General features: G+C 37.2%; 1 long non-coding RNA gene across 1 annotated transcript; it reads left to right on the top strand.

The window, feature by feature from the left end:
• The first annotated feature begins 4,512 nt into the window (after nt 1–4,512).
• LOC122007427 lies at nt 4,513–14,432 on the top strand. The gene is made up of 3 exons (XR_006118926.1): nt 4,513–4,546; nt 10,843–10,845; nt 14,402–14,432. It is a non-coding gene; the product is annotated as an uncharacterized LOC122007427 (long non-coding RNA).
• Nucleotides 14,433–16,090: the final 1,658 nt, after the last annotated feature.

Below are 16,090 nucleotides of genomic sequence, written 5' to 3'. Positions count from 1 at the left end.
AAATACCAAACACAAGAGACTAACGATTCTAGGCAATTGATTTTATGTTTCGATTATGTGTTTCTTTTGTTTTTTTCGATCTTGTGATTCAATTGTTCTTAGTGGTTAAACCTAGGGTTACTATAAGGAGATTAAATATTGAATTTCGTTGAAAGACTTTGTCTAGGAAGTGGTGGATGATCCCATACCCAAGAAGGCCTAGTGCCTCGCCATGTTTAACCTAGAAGCCGATCTCTGAAATAAATATTTAATCAACTTTGTAACATGGGTGAATTTGGATTAATAATGTTAAGTATCGTTTGCGATCACTACAACAAAAACCCTCATAGACATCGGCGGAACAACAACAGTTTTAAGCAAAAACCGATGTCTTTGAGTATTTTACACCGGTTTTTCCAAAAACCAGTGTCTATGAGCGCAGATTTTCGCTCATAGACATCGGTTTTTTAGCCGATGTCTATGAGCGCCTTTTTTTCATTAATAGACACCGATTTTAACAGCGGTTTTTTAAAACTCGATGTCTATGAATCAAAATAAAATAATATAATTTTTCCACCAATACTTAGCCAAAATTTGCAACACTTCACTCTTCCCTCCAAACCTAAACCTATATCGCGCCGTCCACTGTATATCGTCGCGATGCCACCACCACTTTCCTCCTCGCCGCTGGCCATCCGACCATCTCTCTCAGCCTCATCTCCCTCTTCCCCTTCCTAGATCGACGCCCCTTCCTCTCCCGATCAGGATCAAGACACGATGCCCTTGCTTCCCCTTCTTAGTCCATACTTTATCTTTTCCTTTCTACTTCCTCCTGTTTTTGTGTTCGGTTCTGCTCCCTTCCCATGAGGCTGCTTTCCTCCCGAAGTTGCCGAACCTCGACACCATCTCCTTTAAGGAAGGCTACACCCAACTGTTCGGAGACTCCAACCTCATGCTTCACGGCGACGGCCAGACTGTCCACCTCTCCCTCGACCAGCGAATAGGTTCTGTTAAAAGATTATTTTTTAAAAAAAGGACATCTTTGAACCTACCTTGTTCCAGGGCTGCAGCACTTCGACGATTGCGTCGTCGACGGCAACGTACGACCTTGGTTGGGCTCCGACGACAACGAGGAGCTGATGTACGTTTTGCATGGCGTCGCCGTCGCCCTCGGTTCCCGGCCCCTGGAGTCTCCTGGGTCTCTCTATGTCACCACCAGGTATCAGTGTCGCGTTGCTCACTTTCTTTCTTGGTGTTTTTGTCTGATGCGAATAGCTCCTTGTAGGAGAGTGATTTGGTTGAGTGACGCCGACAGAGGGAAAGGATACGCGATGGATTTTCTATCATTGTCCCTTCATGTTGTATCGAGGGACCGGGAGGCCTACCCATTTCCTTGCATCTATACTCAGGTATTTGGTTTAAGATCGAGTTTTGTGATGTTCTATCTAAAGATAGCAGGATTAAAGCACAAAATGTGATATATTTTTCCCCTTATTCACTGCTTGGTAAACTTGAGTTTCTCACTTTGACTTGAATTTTTTTAGCATTAAAGGACTATTTTGTCGATGGCTTCTCTAGTGATTTTCATTTTCCTGCTTATGCATGTTTGTTGGATGCTTGATAAGATTGAGACGGGTGATGAGGATGATGAAGAGGAGTCCGAAGACTCATATTCAGAAATAAATGGTGATTTGGTGTTGTCAAAAATCACTGAAATGAGACTTGTTCCTTCAGATGTTGGAAAATGTATCCTTGCTGTCATGCATGCTTTGTATTGTTTTCATTGGTTGCAACATTTTTATGTATCAAGTATGCATTACTGAATTCCTGCTGTCCACTTTCTCTTTAATGCAATTATGTGTGTGTTTGTCAAAGTTGCAAAGAATCTAATACACTAGGCAGTTGTCTGCTATGGATTTTGGTGATGGCATAAAAATGCTTTCTCATTAATGTACTGTATTGTTCTGATTGTCCTGCAAGTTCATTGCATAGATCTGTGACTTATTGATTTCACTTTCTCAAACTTTGATTGTCTTCTTATCAAGTCTTCACAAAGAGATCACAGGTTCTATTTTTCATATGTTTGTTGATTTTATATCCTCCTTGCATGCTAGTTTTTCCTTACTACTAAATAAACCTAAAAAATTGGGTGGTGCCACTTCATGTAATTGGACAAGGAAAAAGACTGATCATTACTCATTCTTGTGCATTTGGTGTGGATGTCTACATGCACTGAGAAGAAAGACATCTATAGTTGTCCTTTTATTATTATTTTGAATTTGAAAGTTCGTATGCATCACTTTATTTGTGGTGTGGTGATGTTGCAAATGTAACATTTTTTTTTGTGAAAGTTCATGAAATTTTCTTGTTTTGTACACAGATTTTACATCGACGACATTCTCTCAATTGGACTCTTGCATTATCTAATATATTTACATCTGATTATGCAGGAACTGGAAGGCAATACTGTGAGTTTCAAATGATAACCAATCATAACAGCTTCCAAGGAAAAAGCTTACTGCTTCAGTCAATAGCAGAATATATGTGTCCTACAAGCTATTACCTATTCCGTGTTTCAGCACCAAAAACTTAAATTGTCTAAACTAATTTTATTTCCTTTTTCTATACTGATGCTATTATCCTGTGATTATTATCTTATTATGTAGGAATTTGAAAGGTAATACTCAAAATTTTCAAATGATAATCAATCATGAATCCATGTCAAAAGCTTCCTTTGATACCACATTAGTGAATAATAGAATTTGTGCATCTCACAACTTATTATTGAGATTTACATGTTACTCACTGTCTTTAGTAACTAAAAGTAAGTTCCCTAACATAAATGCATTTCCTATTGGCACCCTCATACTATCATCTTAGTTAGTGTGTTGCTAATATAACAAGTTCTGTGTGAATACTTGGCCTAGCTAAGCTTCTGCAACTGGGAGATTTCGTAACAACTGGAGCCTACCTGATTAGTTTTGCAATTGGTATCTCTTGGTCCTGAAAGCATATAAATTCTACAGTGGATATAATCACACACTGTATCCCTTGATGGGCTAGTTATGTCATCAGGCTGAATTGTGAACTCTTACTCCCTAAATTGAATACCAAATAGTTTATTTATTTTGGATCCAGTTTGCATATTCTGTTATATTCCTTAGTATGAGAAGCTTCGATTTGAATGGATTATCATTATGGAGGGTCACTCAAGGCACACTTGGATTAGGACTTTCAGTAGAGAGTTTTAGATCAATTTTGATTTATTGTAGGATGAATCCAAGTTAATTTTAGGTTTGGGTTAATCTTAATTGTGCTTTAATCTTATTTGAGCCTTTTCTCATGATTTGGTTTGATTTTGATATTATTAAATTACCTTTTTGTCTTATGAGTATAAGTTTCACTGTGAGTTGAGCTAGATTGCTTTTGCTATTTTGGTGAAGTTTCATTGTGGTTGAGCTATATTGCTATTACTATATTCACATCCAATGGCTTGAATTATGATCTTGTTTGTAAATCCACCCTGTTTGTGATTAAATTTCAAATGGCATGCATTGTCTACAGGAAGAGAATTGAACCATATTGGCAAAATGCTTTTGATTTATTTTTGTCTTTTAGCTTTTTGATGTTGTGAAAACAGGATGTGAATCATATATCCTTTTTAGACTTGAACATCTTGATATCAGTGATATAGAATCTTATACATAAAAAAAAAACTACTTCTGTTTATCTGATTTAGTTTGTATTGTCAAGGTACTCTTGTATGTTTGAAAAGGAGGTAAAGATTGCTTGTCTTGTTTGTCGGGACTGTTGTGATTGCAAAGCATGTTCTAGAAGTCCAGCTAAAGATGGTTATAAGGTTTACTTACTTTTAACATGCAAAGTTTTATGAACATTATTTACTCTGAGAATGTTTTGTCATGAAAGTTTCCATTTATGTGATCTTCAGGATCTTGAAATTGTTCAGGAGCATAGGAAGACTGAGCATGCCGATAGTGATGAGATTTGTCTTGTCGATGTGATAACTGTCTACCCTGTTAGTCATGGACAATTGGATTGTCCGACTTGTTCTACTCTTGGAGCAGAAGAAGACTGGCATAAGGTTAACTTCCTAGCCAATTATTGTTAAGTTAGAGACGGTTCTGTCAACTTTCATACTAGTCCAGAACTTTTATATGCATATGCAATTTGTATCATCTTCAGGAACTGGTAAATGGTCAAAACAAGTTTAATAATAAGGAGCACACATATAGCTTGATATCTGAATTGCTTCCCTTACTGAAACATATCTATCAGAACCAATTAAATGAGCTGGAAGTAAAGCAAGGGGATCAAGGTAAGCTTCAAAACAATTTCCTAGTTTCTTCCTCCAGTTAGATATCCTCTTGATCGATCTATCATCCAGAAGGTGGATTTTCTGGTGTACTTCTTCGAGTATATGAGCCTCACAATGAGCTTGTTAACTGGTATGTCTTCACATCTGTAACACCTCTGAGAATTTCGTAATTTGCTATGTTTTTGAAATCATGGACATAATAACTGAATAATGTGTCCTGACCCTGTTTCTGTTGGTTGCTACTCGGAAAACCTATAGGTTCCACTGTACAAAAATTTTGTAAAAAGGTATGAACCTTTTCCAAGCTACCATGTGTTCTTTTAAATTAAATTTTGGATCGCCTGCGGAACTTAACACGTTTGATCCAAAACTTAATCTTTTTGTTCTTTTAGGTTTTGACTTGGATTTCCTGCGGAACTTATCACGTTCGACCCAAGTCTCCTTAAGTTATTAATTCCATTAAATATTAATTTCCATAATTGATTCCCAGTACTGACGTGGCGAGGCACATGGCCTTCTTGGATATGGGAGCAACCACCACCGACTAGACAAAACCTTTTATAGAAATCTAATATTTAATTTCCTAAAATAACTTTAGGTTAACCAAAAAGAACAATCAAATCACAAGGAAAAGAAAAAACAAAAGAACACAACATCGAAAAATATATTCGAAATTCTAGAACGTAAGACTCTTGTATTTGGTATTATTTCAATAAATAACTAGTATGATGCGGAAAGAAAAATTACTAGTTATACCTTGTAGAAAAACCTCTTGATTTTCTACCGTATTCCTTTTCTAACCTCGGACGTTGTGTGGGCAACGATCTTCCGAGATGAGAAACCACCAACCACCTTCTTCTCCTCCTAGCTAGGTTCGGCCACAAAGAAAGAAGCTTCACCAAGGAAGAAAATCAAAACACCAACCAAGCTCCAAGAGATGCTAGCTTCCTCTCCTTCTTCTTCTTCTTCTCCAAGTAGTATCCGGCCACCACAAGAGCTCCAAGCCTTTGAGAGAGGTTCGGCCACCACAAGAGGAAGAGAGGGAGATGATGATGATGGCCGGCCACACCAAGGAACAAAAGAGGGAGAGAAAATAATAGAGGTTGTATCTCATGAAGGCACCCCTACCCCTTCTTTTATATTCCTTGGCCTAGGTAAATTAGGAAATTTAATTACAATAAAATTTCCTAAATTTCCTTGACATGATTTAATTGAGAAAAATAAAATAAAATTTCCCAAATCAAAACCAATGGCCGGCCACATCAATGAAGGAAAAAATTAGACAAGTTTTAATCAACAATTAAAACTTCCTAATTTGTTTCCAGAAATTTTAAAAATAAAATTTCTCTTTAAAAATCTCTTCATGGTTGATAAAAGGAAATTTCTATAATTTTAATTTTATCAACATGTGGATAATTTTAAAGAGAAAATAAAATATCTCACCAATCTACAAATAAGGAAAGAGATTTAATCTCTTTCTTTAATTTTTTTGTAGATCTTTTACAAGAGAGATATTTTAATTTTAATTCTCTTTAATAAATTATTTCTTCCACATAATAAAAATTAAAATTAAAATCCCTTTTTAATTTAATTTGGCCGGCCCCCACTAGCTTGGGTTCAAGCTAGGGCCGACCACCCAATTTTATACCTAGGCCGACCCTAGCTTGGTTCCCAAGCTAGCTTGGTCGGCCCCTATTGATGGGTATAGAAGGTGGGTATAGAACTCTATAAATAAGAGGCTACGATAGGGACCGAGAGGAGGAATTGGTTTTGGTCTCCCGATAAAATTAAGCATCCTGTGTTCTCCCCGAACACACAACTTAATTTTATCAATAATAATTCATTCCACTAGAGAACTATTATTGAACTACCGCACCAATCCCAAATTACATTTTTGGGCTCCTTCTTATTATGAGCATGTTAGTCTCCCTGTGTTTAAGATATCGAATGCCCACTAATTAAGTGAGTTACTGACAACTCATTTAATTAATATCTAAGTCTAAGAGTAGTACCACTCAACCTTATTGTCATGTCGGACTAAGTCCACCTGCAGGGTTTAACATGACAATCCTTATGAGCTCTTCTTGGGGACATTATCAACCTAGTATCTCTAGGACACAGTTTCCTTCTATAATCAACAACACACACTATAAGTGATACCATTTCCCAACTTATCGGGTTTATTGATTCATCGAACTAAATCTCACCCATTGATAAATTAAAGAAATAAATATCAAATATATGTGCTTGTTATTATATTAGGATTAAGAGCACACACTTCCATAATAACGAGGTCTTTGTTCCTTTATAAAGTCAGTATAAAAGAAACGACCTCAAATGGTCCTACTCAATACACTCTGAGTGTACTAGTGTAATTATATAGTCAAGATAAACTAATACCTAATTACACTACGACCTTCTAATGGTTTGTTCCTTTCCATTTTAGTCGTGAGCTACTGTTTATAATTTATAAGGTACTGATAACATCATCTTCTGCATGTGACACCACATACTATGTTATCTACAATATAAATTATATGAACAACTACAAACAAATGTAGATGATTTGACCAAATGTGATTCTTTATTCAAAACAAATGTTTACAAAAGCTTAGGCTTTCAGTATACACTCCAACAATCTCCCACTTATACTAATGACTAAGCTGCCATATCTTCTACCATACATCTGATTCCCATTCCTTCCACATGCCGATCGAAAGCTTTCGCCGGAAGGGCCTTAGTGAAAGGATCTGCCAGGTTATCCGCTGATGCAATCTTGGCAATGACAACTTCTCCTCGATTCACGATATCTCGTATCGGGTGGTACTTGAGCTCTATATGTTTACTTGCCTTATGGGCTCGTGGTTCCTTCGAGTTTGCAACTGCACCACTATTATCACAATAAATTGTGATGATTTTGGGCAAACCAGGAATCACATCTAAGTCCATTAGAAAATTCCTGAGCCATACTACTTCTTTAGCTGCCTCAGAGGCTGCTACATACTCAGCTTCCATGGTTGAGTTCGAAACGCATTTCTGCTTAACACTCCTCCATGAAATGGCTTGGCCTCCTAAAGTAAACACATAGCCTGATGTAGACTTACTGTTATCCCTATCTAATTGGAAATCTGAATCCGTGTAACCCACAGGGAGCAGATCGTCTGCTTGGTAAACTAGCATATAATCTCTAGTCCTTCTTAGGTACTTTAATATATGCTTTACCGCAGTCCAATGTCCTTGTCCAGGGTTACTCTGATATCTGCTAACCACGCCCACGGCAAAACAGATATCAGGTCTCGTACATAGCATTGCATACATTAGGCTTCCTACAGCCGAAGCATAAGGAACTGCTTTCATGTCCTCTATCTCTTTCGACGTCTTTGGAGACATCTCTTTAGATAGAGCTACTCCATGTCTAAAAGGTAAGAAACCTTTCTTGGAATCCTGCATGCTTAAACGAGCAAGGATTGTATCTATATATGAAGCTTGGGACAGACACAACATTCTTTTCTTACGATCCCTTATAACTTTGATCCCAAGAATGTGTGCACAATCTCCTAAGTCCTTCATATTAAATTGTTTGGACAACCATACCCTTACGTCTGATAATACCTTGACATTGTTGCCAATTAACAAAATATCATCTACGTATAGTACAAGAAATATCACCACGTTTCCGTTACACTTCTTATATACACAAGACTCATCCGGACTTTGAATAAATCCATATGACTGGATTACTTCATTAAACCGGATGTTCCAAGATCTTGAAGCTTGCTTTAGTCCATAAATGGACCGATTGAGCTTGCACACTAGATGCTCTTTGCCTTTTTCAATGAACCCTTCTGGTTGCTTCATATGGATGTTCTCTTCAAGACTTCCATTAAGGAAAGCTGTCTTGACATCCATTTTCCAAATCTCATAATCCATATGAGCAGCAATGGATAAGAGTATCCGGATAGACTTAAGCATGGCCACCGGTGAAAAGGTTTCCTCATAATTGATTCCCTCTTTCTGAGTGTACCCTTTCGCAACAAGCCTAGCTTTGAAGGTTTCTACCTTCCCGTCTGTCCCTCTTTTCCTTTTGTAGATCCACTTGCATCCAACGGCTTTTACACCATCAGGTGGTTCTACAAGCTCCCAGACCTTATTAGAGTACATAGACTCTATTTCAGAATTCATTTCCTTTTGCCAAGATGCTGCATCTATATCTTGGAGTGCTTCGTCATATGTTCGTGGATCAGGTTCATGTTTACCAGGGATCAAGTCCGAAGACTCTCCCAAAAACATGAATCTTTCAGGCTGCCTTACAACCCTCCCACTACGACGAGGCACTGTCTGTGGTTGTGCATCATGTGTGACACGTGTTGCAGTCTCTTGTGGTACTTCATCTTGTACTATTGGTACTGAAGTAGACATGTCCTCTCTAAGTTCTTCCAAAACAACTTTGCTACTGGGCTTGTGATCCATTATATAGTCTTCTTCTAAAAACTGGGCATTGGTGCTAACAATGACCTTCTGGTCTTTAGGACTATAAAATAAACCACCTTTCGTTCCTTTGGGATATCCTACAAACATGCGAACTTCTGTACGGGATTCTAACTTATCAGCATCTGGTTTCAGCACATGTGCTGAACTACCCCAAATTCGAATATGTCTTAGACTGGGTTTTCGCCCATTCCACAATTCTATGGGAGTAGAAGAAACTGATTTAGAAGGTACTAAGTTCAGAACATACTCTTTGTTTCCAGAGCATATCCCAAAATGAATTTGGTAATTCGAATAACTCATCATCGATCTAACCATCTCCATAAGAGTCATGTTCCTTCGTTCTACCACACCATGGGGTGTTCCAGTGCAACAATTGGGATTGAATCCGGCCTCGATAAGTAATTCCTAAACTCTCCTAAGAGGTATTCGCCACCACGATCAGAGTAGTGTCTTGATACTTTTACCTAGTCGTTTCTCCACATCAGCCTTGTATTCTTTGAACTTATCAAAGCACTCGGACTTGCGGCGCATTAGGTAAATGTATCCATATCTTGAATAATCGTCTATGAAAGAGACAAAATATTCAAAACCTCCTCTTGCCTGGACAGACATAGGACCACACAAATCAGAGTGAACCAACTCTAACACTTCTTTGGCTCTATACCCCTTGGCCTTGAACGACCTCTTGGTCATTTTACCTTCCAAGCAGAATTCACAAGTTGGAAAATTTTCCAACTCTAATGAACCCAAAAGTCCATCGGCTATAAGCCTCTGAATCCTACTTAAGTTAATATGACCAAGCCTTAGATGTCAAAGATATGCTTGGTTCATTTCCGAAGGTTCTTTTCTCTTATTGGAATTAGAAGATGAGTTATAAATTTCCATGTTTTGCTTTGTGGAAGAAATTGGATTTAAAGTATACAAATTGCCAACCAATGCACCATAACAGATAATCACATTTTTTCTTTTAATAACTACATCGTTACTGAAAGAAACAGAATATCCATCTAAAAACAGTTTAGAAACTGAAATTAAATTCTTTCTAAAACTGGGTACATAAAGACAATTTCTTAAAACCAAATTTCTATTTCTACTAAAAAATAAGTAGACATCTCCCACTACAACAGCTGCCACCTTAGTAGCATTGCCCATGTAGACGGTAATTTCTCCTTCAGATAGTCGTCGGGTTTCCTGGAACCCCTGCAAGGAATTGCAGACATGATCAGTGGCTCCCGTATCTACACACCAGGTGCTGGTAGATAACACCGCTAAACATGTTTCAACAACTAGAGCATGAGATATACCTTTGTTTTGGTTCCTACGAGGACAGTCTGCCTTCCAATGTCCATTGCAGATGAAGCACTTGCCCTTGGGCTTCTTCACTCCAGCTTTAAATCCCGTACACTGAGATTTATTCACTTTCTTTCCTGGAGTCGACTTGTTTCTTCTTCTTCTTTCCTTTCGGTTTAGAAGTAGAACCATTTTCAAAGCATAGTAAATTTGAGAATTGTGACGAAATAATCCTTCTGCTTGAAGTTACATCAATAGTTCCCTAATGAATAAATCCTTTTATTCATATTATAGTTCAGGCGACTGCTCAAAACTTCTAGGTAGCGTTTGGAGGATCATATCGATCCGGGTTTCCCCATCAATTTCTCCTCCAAGGATCATATCTCGTTCGGATAAGCCATCATCTTTAGGATATGATCCCTTACGAGTACCCTCTTGCATGGTGGCTGTCATTATCTTTCTCATAGCTTCTTGTCTAGAAGCCCTATCACGATGACCAAAGAGTTCCTTGAGATTGTTCATAATATCATAAGTTGTTGGTAAATCTTGATCTCGATGTTGCAATACATTTGACATTGAAGCCAAAATGTAACACCGCGCCATCTCATCTACCTTTACCCATCTCTTATGATATTCAATCTCCTCTTGGGTAGACTCACCATGGGTGCATCGGGACAAGGTTCGATCAAGACAAATTTATAGAACAATGTTTAGGTTCCTTTTCCAATCTATGTAATTAGGTCCAGTAAGTCTATTTTGTTGAAGTATGATGGACAGTGGGTTGAAAGTCATCCTAAGAATCACAAATAACTTTTGGTCAGAACTCTAAATTTAGAATAATATTGATTCCTCAAAAAATACTATTTTAAATTAACCAACACCTCATAACACCGTGAATTTTGTATGCCACATTAGTGTGGACGTATACAAATTCAACATTTGTAAAAGGAGGGTTTTAACCCATTAATTTTATTATCTTGTCAACCTAACTTTTGACAAATAAAATTAATAGTTGGTATTATTTGGTCACACAAATAATAGCAGTGACTCCGATGGGGAGGATACTATTAGATGTGTCTAAGTGTATACCATTACTTGACACTAAGTCCATTAATAAGATTATGCCCCTTCCGTTGGGGAAGATCACACGCTCTTAATTAACTTCCTATAGTCATCCAAAAATGGAAGTCTGTTCTAGTGATCCGCAAACAAGCTCATCCGTTATGGAGGAAGGCACTCAGAGCCAACGCGCAAGCTTGTTTGCATCACTTACAAACCAGTAATGGAGACCATGGGATTTACTTAAAATCCCTCTCCCACTTAGTTATTTATAAATGAGGAATTTTAACTATGCTAGCCTACTTAACTTGTAAACTAACATGCACACATAGCACAATATAAAAGCAATAAATAGAAAATCTAATTTTCAACTATTATGGCTTTTATCTCTAGTTGTCCTCCGTGTGTTGTCATCCCAAGCTGCTGCCATATTTGGTCGCATCCATCTTGCTCCTAGTTCCGCTGCGCCTCTGGTCCTTAGAAGGTTCCACGCTTTGCAAGATTCGATCCGCGACATAAATAGAATTTTACATTTTTGATCCTATATTCCATAAAAGGAATGTACATGTATCTAGATCAAAAATAAAATCCTAATAAAACTAAATACAGCTCCTGCTGTATTTTAATACAATCATGCACACACATATAAATGCCCTTGACATGTCCAAGGGTCCAATCACACACATAATAACTAAAAGCCATAATAGTTGGATCCTGCATCCACAAAGTTAGCACATCCTACTATTAACCTTCCTAAATTATGTATGACATGTGCATAATTAACCTAATACCAAATACACAGAGGCAAAACCCAAGCTCTGATACCAATTGTTGGTTGCTACTCGGAAAACCTATAGGTTCCACTGTACAAAATTTTTGTACAAAGGTCTGAACCTTTTCCTAGCTACCATGTGTTCTTTTAAATTAAATTTTGGATCGCCTGCGGAACTTAACACGTTTGATCCAAAACTTAATCTATTTGTTCTTTTAGGTTTTGACTTGGATCTCCTGCGGAACTTAACACGTTCGACCCAAGTCTCCTTAAGTTATTAATTCCATTAAATATTAATTTCCATAATTGATTCCCAGTACTGACGTGGCGAGGCACATGGCCTTCTTGGATATGGGAGCAACCACCACCGACTAGACAAAACCTTGTATAGAAATATAATATTTAATTTCCTAAAATAACTTTAGGTTAACCAAAAAGAACAATCAAATCACAAGGAAAAGAAAAAACAAAAGAACACAACATCGAAAAACATATTCGAAATTCTAGAACGTAAGACTCTTGTATTTGGTATTATTTCCATAAATAACTAGTATGATGCGGAAAGAAAAATTACTAGTTATACCTTGTAGAAAAACCTCTTGATCTTCTACCGTATTTCTCTTCTAACCTCGGACGTTGTGTGGGCAACGATCTTCCGAGATGAGAAACCACCAACCACCTTCTTCTCCTCCTAGCTAGGTTCGGCCACAAAGAAAGAAGCTTTACCAAGGAAGAAAATCAAAACACCAACCAAGCTCCAAGAGATGCTAGCTTCCTCTCCTTCTTCTTCTTCTTCTTCTCCAAGTAGTATCCGGCCACCACAAGAGCTCCAAGCCTTTGAGAGAGGTTCGGCCACCACAAGAGGAAGAGAGGGAGATGATGATGATGGCTGGCCACACCAAGGAACAAAAGAGGGAGAGAAAATAATAGAGGTTGTATCTCATGAAGGCACCCCTACCCCTTCTTTTATATTCCTTGGCCTAGGTAAATTAGGAAATTTAATTACAATAAAATTTCCTAAATTTCCTTGACATGATTTAATTGAGAAAAATAAAATAAAATTTCCCAAATCAAAACCAATGGCCGGCCACATCAATGAAAGAAAAAATTAGACAAGTTTTAATCAACAATTAAAACTTCCTAATTTGTTTCCGGAAATTTTAAAAATAAAATTTCTCTTTAAAAATCTCTTCATGGTTGATAAAAGGAAATTTCTATAATTTTAATTTTATCAACATGTGAATAATTTTAAAGAGAAAATAAAATATCTCACCAATCTACAAATAAGGAAAGAGATATAATCTCTTTCTTTAATCTTTTGTAGATCTTTTACAAGAGAGATATTTTAATTTTAATTCTCTTTAATAAATTGTTTCTTCCACATAATACAAATTAAAATTAAAATCCCTTTTAAATTTAATTTGGCCGGCCCCCACTAGCTTGGGTTCAAGCTAGGGCCGGCCACCCAATTTTATACCTAGGTCGGCCCAAGCTAGCTTGGCCGGCCCCCTATTGGTGGGTATAGAAGGTGGGTATAGGTGGGTATAGAACTCTATAAATAAGAGGCTACAATAGGGACCGAGAGGAGGAATTGGTTTTGGTCTCCCGGTAAAATTAAGCATCCCGTGTTCGCCCCGAACACACAACTTAATTTTATCAATAATAATTCATTCCACTAGAGAACTATTATTGAACTACCGCACCAATCCCAAATTACATTTTTTGGCTCCTTCTTATTATGAGCGTGTTAGTCTCCCTGTGTTTAAGATATCGAATGTCCACTAATTAAGTGAGTTACTGACAACTCATTTAATTAATATCTAAGTCCAAGAGTAGTACCACTCAACCTTATCGTCATGTTGGACTAAGTCCACCTGCAGGGTTTAACATGACAATCCTTATGAGCTCCTCTTGGGGACATTATCAACCTAGTATCTCTAGGACACAGTTTCCTTCTATAATCAACAACACACACTATAAGTGATACCATTTCCCAACTTATCGGGTTTATTGATTCATCGAACTAAATCTCACCCATTGATAAATTAAAGAAATAAATATCAAATATATGTGCTTGTTATTATATTAGGATTAAGAGCACACACTTCCATAATAACTGAGGTCTTTGTTCCTTTATAAAGTCAGTATAAAAGAAACGACCTCAAATGGTCCTACTCAATACACTCTGAGTGTACTAGTGTAATTATATAGTCAAGATAAACTAATACCTAATTACACTACGACCTTCTAATGGTTTGTTCCTTTCCATTTTAGTCGTGAGCTACTGTTTATAATTTATAAGGTACTGATAACATCATCTTCTGCATGTGACACCACATACTATGTTATCTACAATATAAATTATATGAACAACTACAAACAAATGTAGATGATTTGACCAAATGTGATTCTTTATTCAAAACAAATGTTTACAAAAGCTTAGGCTTTCAGTATACACTCCAACAGTTTCTTAGATGGTCATTTGTAAACTTGTGCCTCTATTTTGCTTTAGCAAGTTCTATTTTTTTGGTCATATTCTGTTCTTTGTTATCGTCTCATCATGCATTAAAATGTTCACTTGATTGATATTGTTTTCTTTTCTTGTTTCTCCCTTGGAACCAGTAATTTTTGCAGGACTTCACTAGTGGATTTTCACAGAAGCTTCTCAAATTGCTCTTACAAACTTTGCTTAGATTGTTGCAGAAAGATAGTAAAGGGAACTGCTTCTCAGACACCTGCAATTGATTCCTCCAAGGCTGGTAGGAGACAGAGGGCAAAGAAGTATGTCATCAGAGAAATTGTTGGGAAAAGACGGAGATGTTCCATAGGCGAGCGACCAGATAACTCATCTTTATCCACTGTTGAGTCTGATAGCAAGGCTAAGAATCATGGAAGCAACATTCCTTGCCCATCCAAGGAATCTGGAGGTTGTGGAAACGGTCTTCTTAAGTTAAGTTGCAGCATACCATTTGTTTGGTCTAAAACGAACTTCTCTTCTCTCTTTCAACTATGATTTTTGGTCTTGGTTTACTAATATATTATTTATGTGTTTTTACAGTTTACAAATCTTAAGTATTCCAGAGTTGAAATTGATGAAGTGCGGTTCGAGTGGGATGAATGCATGCTAGATTACATTTGAGTAGGAAAGGTATTTGATTTTTGAAAACTTTGGATGATCCATGCATTTGCATGGAATGTAAATTATGGATACTACCTTGATGTTTACAATATCTATTATACCTTTTGATGTTGTAAAAAGAATATTTGTGTATTTTATGGATACTGTTGTAAGAAAAATATTTATGTAATTTGTGGATACGGACTTTATGTGTACAATATTTATTATCTTTTTATGTTGTAAGAATAATATTTATGTGTTGATTATATGGATATTGACTTGTTTGTATAATATCAGTTTTTCACTATTTCAGAAATCGAATCTATGTCGTTAAGTAATACTGAAATTACATCGATTTTCAACTGCTGCTAAAACCGGTGTCATTAACTAATATTGCATCGGTTTTACACCGTTGCTGAAATAGTGTCGTTAAGTGATACTACACTGGTTTATAACCGATTCGAAAACTGATGTCGTTAAGTGATACTACACCGGTTATAAACCGATGTCTAAAATGGCAGACCTTTTACATTGCCTTCATAAACATCGGTCGATTTTGTAATAGACAGCGGTGGAAAACCGATGTCTATGAGGGTTTTTCTTGTAGTGGATCCAAGTCTAAACCTCTAAGAACAGATAAGTTGAATTTGGAATCAATAATGTCAAGTTCTATTTGCGATTTCAAATTTAATTTCTAAAGAACACAATATGTTGTCAGGAAAGGTTCGGGACTTGTACAAAATTTTTATACAGGGGAACCAGTACGATATTCCGAGTAGCAACCAACAACCTTATCCCCGACATGATGGTCAATGGCCACGTCGATCTTGATAAAACTTGGGTTTCGGGCACCCAGAGTCCGATCGCCCCGGACTGGTCAGGGCACCCTGACCTGGTCCGAGCGCCTCGGACTGGTTCAGGTGTCTCGAGAATCAAAAGTCAATATTTTATTGACTTTCGGTCCTGGTCTCTGGTTCCGGTTCCGCTTGCATGGGTCCGGGTCTTCCGCTCTAGCTCCACTAGCTTGGGTGATTTCGACCATCCA

The sequence above is a fragment of the Zingiber officinale genome, chromosome 7B, assembly GCF_018446385.1.
Source record: "Zingiber officinale cultivar Zhangliang chromosome 7B, Zo_v1.1, whole genome shotgun sequence".
In the NCBI taxonomy this organism is placed as follows: domain Eukaryota; kingdom Viridiplantae; phylum Streptophyta; class Magnoliopsida; order Zingiberales; family Zingiberaceae; genus Zingiber; species Zingiber officinale.
The sequence above is the reverse complement of the archived record's forward strand: the minus strand, read 5'-3'. Positions and strand labels throughout refer to the sequence as shown.